The 10,346-nt window shown below is 32.7% G+C and overlaps 1 long non-coding RNA gene across 1 annotated transcript; it reads left to right on the top strand.

The window, feature by feature from the left end:
- Positions 1-7,073: 7,073 nt before the first annotated feature.
- On the top strand, positions 7,074-9,823 carry LOC143231563 (uncharacterized). The gene is made up of 2 exons (XR_013016981.1): positions 7,074-7,271; positions 9,485-9,823. It is a non-coding gene; the product is annotated as an uncharacterized LOC143231563 (long non-coding RNA).
- Positions 9,824-10,346: the final 523 nt, after the last annotated feature.

The raw sequence follows: 10,346 nt of genomic DNA, 5'->3' as shown, positions 1-10,346 counted from the left end.
CATGGAGTACTCCCAAATTGGTAAAATAGATTCCAACACCTGTGAGTCTTAAAACGGATAGGCTACTTGATGGTTCGTCAAACAAACTATCCACAGCACATAGGAAGCAAGACATGCTGGAACTCTCAACCAATTATGAAGTAAAATGCTTTGTATGAACCCTAATAACCAAAGAAAGTGGGAAACTGAATAAGGTAAAGAAGAACTAAGAACTATCATACAACAAAAAAGGATGAGGATTGTAGGAAATCATAAAAAAGGATAAAACATCACATACCTGAGGAATCATACCTAAATACGCAATATTAAACCGAGCTGACTCTGCAGGAGGTGTATAGGGAAACATGAGAAAATCCTGTGGTGGGAAAAGGCTATAAAAATCTTTCTCGGAATGAACAGGTTCAGATTGTTCATGAGGTGAATAACTTCAAGAGAAAGTGGCTGACTCACAAAACGATCAGTCTCTCATTGAATAATTGCAGATAATTCCATTAACAGGGTTGCTTGCACCTCCAGGCAAAGTTACAAAACCGGCACTCTGTGCTCTATCTACCTCACGAGCTTCATAAGCACTCACGAATTTTTCAAAAACAAACATGTACAATATTATATCAACTATACTTTGCCTTACGGTGAAAACGTTTTCTAAACTGATAGAGTGTGATCACAATTAATTATACTTGTGAGAAGACATTGGTAGTAGGCCTGTGATGTTATTAACTCTACGATTTTTCTATTCAGCCCCCTAGGTATCTTCATGGGAGAAAATAAATAAATTTCTTTGTCTTGTAATTCTGTTCCAACCAGTATGTAAACAGTTTGTTTATGATGCTTTTATTTTTTAATAATTTAACTCAAATTGGGGAAACTTAAGGGAAGAATAGAAACTTTTTAAATTCCCTATAAAATCCGAGATCTTGAAATATGCATGGAAATAAACCATATTCGAGAGGTAAAAATCATCAAATCTCATAATTTTGATGTTTTATAACTGTCATAACAATATCACTTTAGTAATAATCGGAAAGTACGCGTTGAATGATGTTATTCACTATAATTCAAGCCAATGTTTTGCTGTTGAACTGAATGACTGTCGTATATGGGACCTTGTATGATACACTTGTATCAGACGAAGGACTTTGATTATTGATGAGTGTTTTTGATACATTTATCCATGTTACACAAACATATTCTATGACTGGTCATGTATGTTCTGTAAAGTTTACATATGTTTATTGTTGAATCTTCTTGTTTTAATCATCTAAATTCCTAAGGTAACTTGCTATTTTACAAATTCTGGTTTTTATGTTATATAGTGTGGTATCCAGTTTAATTTTAAATCAAAGTAACCCTATGATTTTTTTTTTATATTGTTTGTTTGTTTTGGAATTTCGCAAAAAGCTACTCGAGAGCTATCTCTGCTAGCCGTCCCTAATCTAACAGTGTAAGACTAGAGGGAAGGCAGCTAGTCATCACCACCCACCGCCAACTCTTGGGGTACTCTTTACCAACGAAAAGTGGGATTGACCGAATATTATAACGCCCCACGGCTGGGAGGGCGGGCATGTCTGGCGCGACTCGGGCGCGAACCCGCGATCCTCAGATTACGAAGCGCACACCTTAACGCGCTAGGCCATGCCAGGCCCTTTTATATTGTTACTTGTAAGAGAGTCACGTTTAGATATAACTGTAATATTAATATATTAATTTGTTTTCTTTTTGTACGATTTTGTAAATAATATGACTTGTATTTTGTGCGCATTTATTTTAATTCTCCACTTACAGCAGTTAAAATTCTATATTGTTTAGTAGTGGCCATTTGTTGCTGTTATATGTTTTTCGACACTCTTCCAGACTGCAACATCACCTGTGAATTGCAAGATAAAAGTGTGGTTTGAGTCTTTCAGAGGCTTGTTTTTAAGTTATGTAATTTACCTGCCAGGCGAGTTGTTTGAACTATTTTCACAACAATAACTGTGATTATTTAGCAAGTATTATTGTGAAACAACAATACCTTATTTTGAAATAAAAATAACGTAAACATTAGGTTTTTTCACACATTTTTGAATTTGTATATTTTAAATTCAAATCAAAGCTGTTTAAAAATGGAATTGTGGTTTCTGTAGCCTCATCATAAATTTCACACCTTTTAGTTTCTGTACTTTGTCAGTTTTTAGCGTTTAATCCGTAACTTTTATCAGCTTTTAGTGTTTAATCCGTAACTTTTATCAGCTTTTAGTGTTTAATCCGGAACTCCGTAACTTTTATGATATATTGTTTGTGGTGTTTCTTTGTTGCCTCTAAGCATGTTGTGAAACAACAATATCTTATTTTGTAATAAAAATAACGTAAACATTAGATTTATTTTCACACATTTTTGAATTTGTATATTTTAAATTCAACTCAAAGCTGTTTAAAAATGGAATTGTGGTTTCTGTAGCCTCATCATAAATTTTACAACTTTTAGTTTCTGTACTTTGTCAGCTTTTAGCGTTTAATTCGTAACTCCGTAACTTTTATCAGCTTTTAGTGTTTAATCCGTAACTCCGTAACTTATATGACATATTGTTTGTGGTTCTTACGTGCTTACAATATTTATAATATTAACAATGAAACAGTATCTTAGCAACACAGATAATTAGGAGACATTTTGTAAAACGTTTAACATACTACTGCAAGCAAACTTTAAGATATAGAGATGGTGAAGTTCTTTTTCAAAACATTGCTTTTTATGGCATTATATGCTGTAATAACAGCAGTGCCTGGGCACATAAAACTTAAACCTGAAAATATTATACTTGGCGCCCCACAGGTGATTCCATGTGTCCCTGACAACTATAAGATCATATGTTTGATCTTTGATGTTTTCAGGTATTATTGGTTTGGCCCATACGGTGTAATAGCAACAGATGACGAGAAAATTCGCGTAAACAAAGCCACGGGTGATTTGATGATTGATAAATTTGATATTTCTGATGCCGGTGCTTATAAGTGCATTATTGAATACTCAAGAAACTGGGAGATAAAAGCACACAAACCAATTTCCATCACTCATTTCTTAGAAGGTAAATGCCTATAAGAATTGATTTTGGTAGTGTTTAGAAGTTAAAAAAAAACACACTTTATATTATGAATCGGATTCCATCCATTTTTACTACAATTTATGTAAAGTGTTATAAGTTCGATATATATTTAATGATTGTACATTAATTTTCCAAAATCCATGAAATCACCTTTCCAACTACCCACATACAGCTCACCGCCATTGTTTCCGCGTTAAACCTGAGGTGTTAAAACGTTGAAAATCAAACTTGTCTGGATATAAATTTATCATTACGAAATAATTTTTGGTTTATTATTATTATATACAATAACTAAATACATATATATATATATGAATAAATGTAATCAATAGCATTACACAATTAATGAAATTAGACATTCCGTGAAGTCAGAAAACGAGATAACCTTATGTTAGAAATTAGAAAGGTTTTGTTGTTTTCTTTACAAGTCATAGAACAAATAATTTAAAAAATAAAAAGTGTTGAATGATTTCTTTAATTGTCTGTGAAAATATTGAAATTGCAAAATGCTACGGTGTTATAGCAGAAAAATGTTTCTTTTGTTATAAACACACAGCCAAGTTCTGGTATTCAGAGACATTGTTTAGCCACTTTTCACATCCAAGCGATGAAACAATACATTCTTATCATTTGAAATAAGAAAGTTTGAAGAGCTTATTTGATTAACTATATCTGTTACTGAGCATATCTTTAATTCTGATCTGGGTAAACATCTTCATTTGTTGGAAGTTAATATTAAACACGTCACATATTAATGAAAAAAAAATTCAAGAATAAATACAGCACTGCGTGTTGTTTATTCGCTATTCCGTACGAGTCGAATGCCTTTTACATCTGGCCAAAACATTTGCGTTTTTCATATAGCAAAGCTTCAAAGAGATATCCACTGTATACCGAGGGAAATCGAACCCTCAACTTTAGCATTGTAAATCTTATTTATTATTAATTATGAAAATACATTGATTTGAAACTTCCTGTGACTTACGATACAGTAGATAAAGAACAAGATAAGCCATCAACTATATTTGTTAGATTTTGTTTATACCTTACAGGATTTCCAGTGTATGAGCTTTCAAGAAGAAAAGTAGTTAATAATTTGTTATGAGCCTAAAGTGTCATATCAGGTCAAAATTCCCTTGCGGCCCATGCTAAAATGTCTGCGTGCTAGTGTTATAAAATTCAAACTAGAAACCGGGTTTCGATATCCGTGATGGGCAGAGCATAGATAGCCCATGATGTAGTGTTATGCTAAATTCCAAACAAACAGTGCAAAATATTATTTATGTCAACAATACTTGAACTACAAAAAATCTTATACTTTATTTTAGCATGCGTACAACCTAGTGAAAACCACCAATGTCCTGAAGGATTCACACTGAGAAATAACCTGTGTTGTAAGTTGTGCTTTCCTTTAAAGCGTTTATATGTGTGATCAGTATTTGTGAATTCTAATTTTTAAATAAATCGAAAAGGAAAAACTGTTTTGAACAAACTAAGCAGTAAATTAGTTACTATATACTTCATCCATTATTTTATTTTTAATTGCCAAAGTTAACATTGTTTACATTTCAAGCTTTTTTCTTAGATCCAAGTCAAACAGAAACGGAGGAAGAAACATACGTTCCTTCTCCAAAGAAAAGTAAGTTATGCTACATATAAAATTACGTAAAACGTACCTTTAACGTGAGATAATAAGTGTGGAAAGGTTGGTGACAAAATGTCGTGATGTAAAAATATTACAGTGACGATGTTTGTGTTGACGCGTGTTGTTCTTTCTTCCCATTAAATTTCTTCAATCCCTTATTCATGAAGGTAAAAAATGTAGTAAGGTGTGAAGACCCGATCTCTTATAATATTCCAGTGCATTGTGGACATTATTTTCTATTCTAAATAATAAATATCTTACCATTTCAACACTCATAGCAACTTAGGTAAAACATGATTCACCAAACCACGTCTATCATTCCCACTAATTCACTGTTCACAGTTTGAGCTTTTCTGTTGTCTGAAGTAAGTTTTTGGACCAGTAACTGCATGTCATAAGTATTTTGCTCCTCCTAGTATTGTTGTATTATTTAAACCTTGACTATTTTAGAAAAACTGGTTGTCTAGAGCAGAGTTTTAGATTTGTTTACAACAAAACAACCGTCCATGCACTTTCGCTTCGAATTGTTACCGATAGTTTTCCAATATATTCTCTTTCGTTTGTAGTTTATTTACACACTAATTACAGATTTCTTTGAATAGAGAAACATATAAACAGTATTCAGTTTACAAATTGCTAGTAAGTCAGTGTCAACAATCATACATCCTTGGAAGTGTGAGAACTCAGCACTTTTGCATTGTTACGAATACATATATCTAGTGTAATGGTGGTCAGTCATGTGACGCATCAAATGATTATCCTGATTTGATATGAAAACACAGTCAGTGTATTTGGTTCTCATAAGATATGATAAGTTAATATCTTTACTTGGATTATCAAGGAAGAAAGTAATTCTAAAGTGATACTTTGTTTTGAATTTCGCACAAAGCTACTCGAGGGCTATCTGTACTAGCCGTCCCTAATTTTGCAGTGTAAGACTAGAGGGAAGGCAGCTAGTCATCACCACCCACCGCCAACTCTTGGGCTACTCCTTTACCAACGAATAGTGGGATTGACCGTAACATTATACGTCCCCACGGCTGGGAGGGCGAGCATGTTTGTCGCGACTCGGGTGCGAACCCGCGACCCTCAGATTACGAAGCGCACGCCTAAACGCGCTAGGCCATGCCAGGCCCTAAAGTGATACTTTACACTTCTTTACCCGTACTGTTTTTTTCATATGTATTAAACTTATACGTGTTTGAATAAAGAGTGGAACTTCTTCGATTCCAGTAACTTAGAACGCTGTGGTTATCTTGTTATTTTCACTGTAAGTATACCAAATGAAACGTAGCCTCCTCCAATACTATCATATAACAAAAACAAGTTGCACTAAACTAACTTTCTTTTTAACTTGTATTTTTCCATTTCAGCACCATCCATGTTAGAACATCCGATTCCATTGGTAATTGCTGCAGTAGGAATACCACTATTGTTCATTTCTTTAAGGCAAGAACAAAACAGTATTTTTTTATGTTTTGTTGAATAGATCTTAATATAATTTATATGTTATTAATAGTTGAACCATGTGTGTATATACTTAATAATGAATTTATAGGGGCTGAGAAATAAAAAAATATTAGTTACTTTATTTTAATTAGAATGATAAATAATCAAAAGGTTACAAACGCTTGCATTAAGAAGAAATATGTAAGGGGAAATTAGCATCATTAGTTTACAATAAAGTGTATTTTAAGTGTGGAGATTCACTTAAAGCTTAAATTGTGGATCACTTTTTACAATATTACAAGTTCTTCTGATGAAAAACATTCCTTGTAAGTATGTTATTGTTCAACCTGTTTTTTGTATGTAAATACCTCAAGGTATTGTGCGTGTCAGTAGAAATACTTGAAATTGAAACGTGTAAAATATGGGTAACCTAAACTATTACAATTCGAGTACTTTAGATAAATATAAAAGGCATTTTCATTCAAAATAGTTCTTTAACTAATTAATGATTTCCAGTTTATTTCAATATGGTCTTAAAATTGAAATTTATCAGCAAGTATAATAATTATTAAATTATCCCTCTTAAGCCATAACATTTTATTCCTGTTTACATTTGTTAACTTTATTTTAAAGAGATGCAGCAGGGGACTACTTGTCATGTCCACCGTGGGGAACTGAACCCGCCTATTTTAGTGTTATATGTTCATATACTTACTGACGTTCCACTGGGAGAGAACGTATCTGTGGCTGTCGTTGTTAAATATTATTATTTCTAGATTATAATTATATTCCATTTTTAATTGACATAACACTAATGTACAAATAAGAGTCAAATTAAATCATCTATGTTATTTATTCGCGCTTTTTTTTTTTTTTGTAGTGTCATTATTTGGAAGTGCAATTGTTGTGGATGTGAATCAGTAAAATCAATGAACACAGAAGACCATGCGAATAAAGATGACAGAACAAAAATTAAATATTCACTTGTACCACAAAAAGATGAAGATCAGTCTGTTATTAGAAACGAGAAGAGAAAATGTAAAAGTGTAAAAAAGAAGAGGGCCAAAAAAGTTCAGAATTTTCATCTTCCTGAAGTAAGTATTGTGATAACGGGAAATGTCATCATATTTCATACCGAGTGTCTGGGACTTACAATGCTAGAAACCGACTATCGATAGCTGTGGTGGGTAGAGCACAAATAGACAAACATAACAAGAATGTAATGTACCTTCAGTCACATATGTTTACTTACTTTCTATACATTTTTATGCTGGTGTTCTGCGTGAAGTTTAGACACCGTTATAAATATAATATATTAAGGCTATAAACTTTACACTCTAATCTTCCACCTCATAAGAAACGTTTCAATTTAATGGTGCGGTATCGATTTTTAGAAGGAAATTGTAGTCGGTTTAAATGGATACTTGATAACTAGCTTCCAGAGACGTTGTGTGTAGATATATACATATAACACAGGTTTCTTCTTTATCATTGCAGCCATCTGAAAACATTTTCGAAATTGTTGTACTCTATTGAATCTGTTTATGAGTCATGTGTTTTCACAGTTATTGCGCTATTGACACAGTTACGGATGAATCTTAACTTGGTATAGGAATACAACAACTTTATGCCATGTCGCTTAGCAACAAAAGTATAACCTGAGATTCTTGTTAATCTATGTACTCAAAGTATAAAGTGAAATGTATAAACAACAAAATTGTAAAAATTACATATTTTCTACTGTATTAACATTTGGGAAGATATATGAAAGATGCTTCTAATATGACCATTTTAAAACGGTTCTACTTGGATAGAAGCTATTTCAAATTATAGTTCTAAGCCCGCTACGGGGAAAGGAAGGCGTTTTATCAGTATTTTATCTCATGGTTTTCATTGATCTGGTCACATATAAGGGAGACAATTCTTCATGTCGTTAGATGACTTTTCATTAATTATGAAGTTACGTAAATTCCGTCCAGGGGACTAGTACTTGCGCTAGTATATAATAACATTTTCTTCATCACCATTCAAGCCGTCTCCAAACCTTTAATAAATGTTTATTCTATAGATTTGTACTGTATGACTCTGTTTATGAGTCATTACCTCGTAAAGTTGGGTTGTACTTATTCCATTTAGTAGTAGAGAGACATATATACGTATGATGTATAATGTGAGGACTTCCATCCTTCATATACTACAATTGCTAATTTAGTATTGTTTTGTTTGTTTTTTGAATTTCGCACAAAGCTACATGAGGGCTATCTGTGCTAGCCGTCTCTAATTTAACAGTGTAAGACTAGAGGGAAGGCAGCTAGTCATCACCACCCACCGCCAACTCTTGGGCTACTCTATTACCAAAGAATAGTGGGATTGACCGCACATTATAACGCCCCCACGGCTGAAAGGGCGAGCATGTTTGGCGCGACGGGGATGCGAACCCATGACCCTCAGATTACGAGTCGCACGCCTTAACACGCTTGGCCATGCCGGGCCCAACGTTGTAAGAGTCATACATAGTGTGAGTCAATTATTGACGCCAAGTTACTCGATTATCGTATTTGTATTCTTCTTGCGTTTTAGTTTAAATCGATATTGATGAATTTCGCAGCGCCATCTCGATGTTAAACTGCTTCCAAACAAATATTAAATATTCGAATTTTAAATACAAAGGCACCTATAGATTAAGGACATCTGGTGCAGCCCAGTAATACGACCGAATACTTATAACTCTAATAGTCTGGTATTAATGCTCTTGGCGAGCAGACACAGATAGTCCGTTTCGAAGTTTTCTGATAAAAAAGAACAACAAAAACAACGTAGAGTGAAAGTCTCGATAATTGCAGCAACTAAATTAAAATATACATCACGAAATTTATCATTCTCAAAAGTATAGTTGTTAGTACCAACGTTTTTTTATTTCAATTTCTTTTTCAGCTTGATTATTTTTGAAATTCTCAAATTTTTAATAACGCTTGTTAGTAATTGTTTACATTTTATTCTGTTTAGTACTAGAAAAATATGATACTTTCTACAGAGTGTTTCCCCAAAGTAAAGTTGTAAATATTTCGATATGCATAAGATAAACATTCCCTTCCCTTTTTACTTATTAGAAATCAATTTATAGAGTCAATTAGTTTGCTCAAAATTTGGATATTTCAATAAAAGTGTTGTTCGAAAACGTATTTTAATTGATATCCACTAAATTGATATAGCCCAGTTATCGGTAGTTTCATTGTATTAATTTCCAAGAGGTAATTTCTATATAATGATAACTAACATCAACCTATCCTGATTCTTGTTATTTTAGAGAGAAAGAAAGGCGAATGTTTTACCAACAGGAAGGACATCCAAAATAGTAATGTCTCAAATGAAATAACAAACATCATCACGAGTCTTGAAGGATCACATACAAAATATTTTATACCAATACAGCCTCATAAATATCAACCAATAATCTCATATATATCAGAAACTCTGTTAACTGAAAGGAAGGAGGTACCTTCACATTGTAGACGTAACAAAAAATTTAAGAAATATAAATCAAAGAGACCTCTTTACTTCAAAGAACTGCGAGATTTGTTTCACGAAAGGAAATCATCAGAGTCAGAGTGTTCCGACGACTAGAGTAGAAAGAAAAATTGAGAAAAGTAAGCCCCTGAAACATATTTAGATCCACAAGAATTTTTTGACAAGTGTTTAACCGAATTAGAAAGCCAGATGCAAGACAACAACAGAAGAACATCTATGATCGGACGATTTTCTTCACTAATAAGAGACAGTGAACTCGATTTATGTTTTCTTGTCCCGAATTTTCACAAACTTCACATCGATAAAAAAATTAAAATAAAATATATGTAAATAGAAAATAAAAAGTTATAGAGTATTTAAAAATTGCCTGTTTTATCGCGTTAAAAATCCATGTTTGTTTCAAAGAAAATGATTATTTATTACAGAAGCTTTATAAATTATAACTTCACTGTAGACACACAAGTTGGGGAAAGAATGATCTGAAATTAGTAATTAATATTTTTGGATATACAAAACTGTTTAGTTTAAGAGTTATTATTCAATTTATTTGGTGAATTAATATTTAATGATTTAAAAAGTGATTATTTAAGTTTGGTTGTATAACGTGGCAAACAAACAAACATTCCACATTATACAAACAA

The sequence above is a fragment of the Tachypleus tridentatus genome, chromosome 11 (assembly GCF_004210375.1).
Source record: "Tachypleus tridentatus isolate NWPU-2018 chromosome 11, ASM421037v1, whole genome shotgun sequence".
Classification (NCBI taxonomy): domain Eukaryota; kingdom Metazoa; phylum Arthropoda; class Merostomata; order Xiphosura; family Limulidae; genus Tachypleus; species Tachypleus tridentatus.
This window is presented reverse-complemented; position numbering and strand designations above follow the sequence as displayed.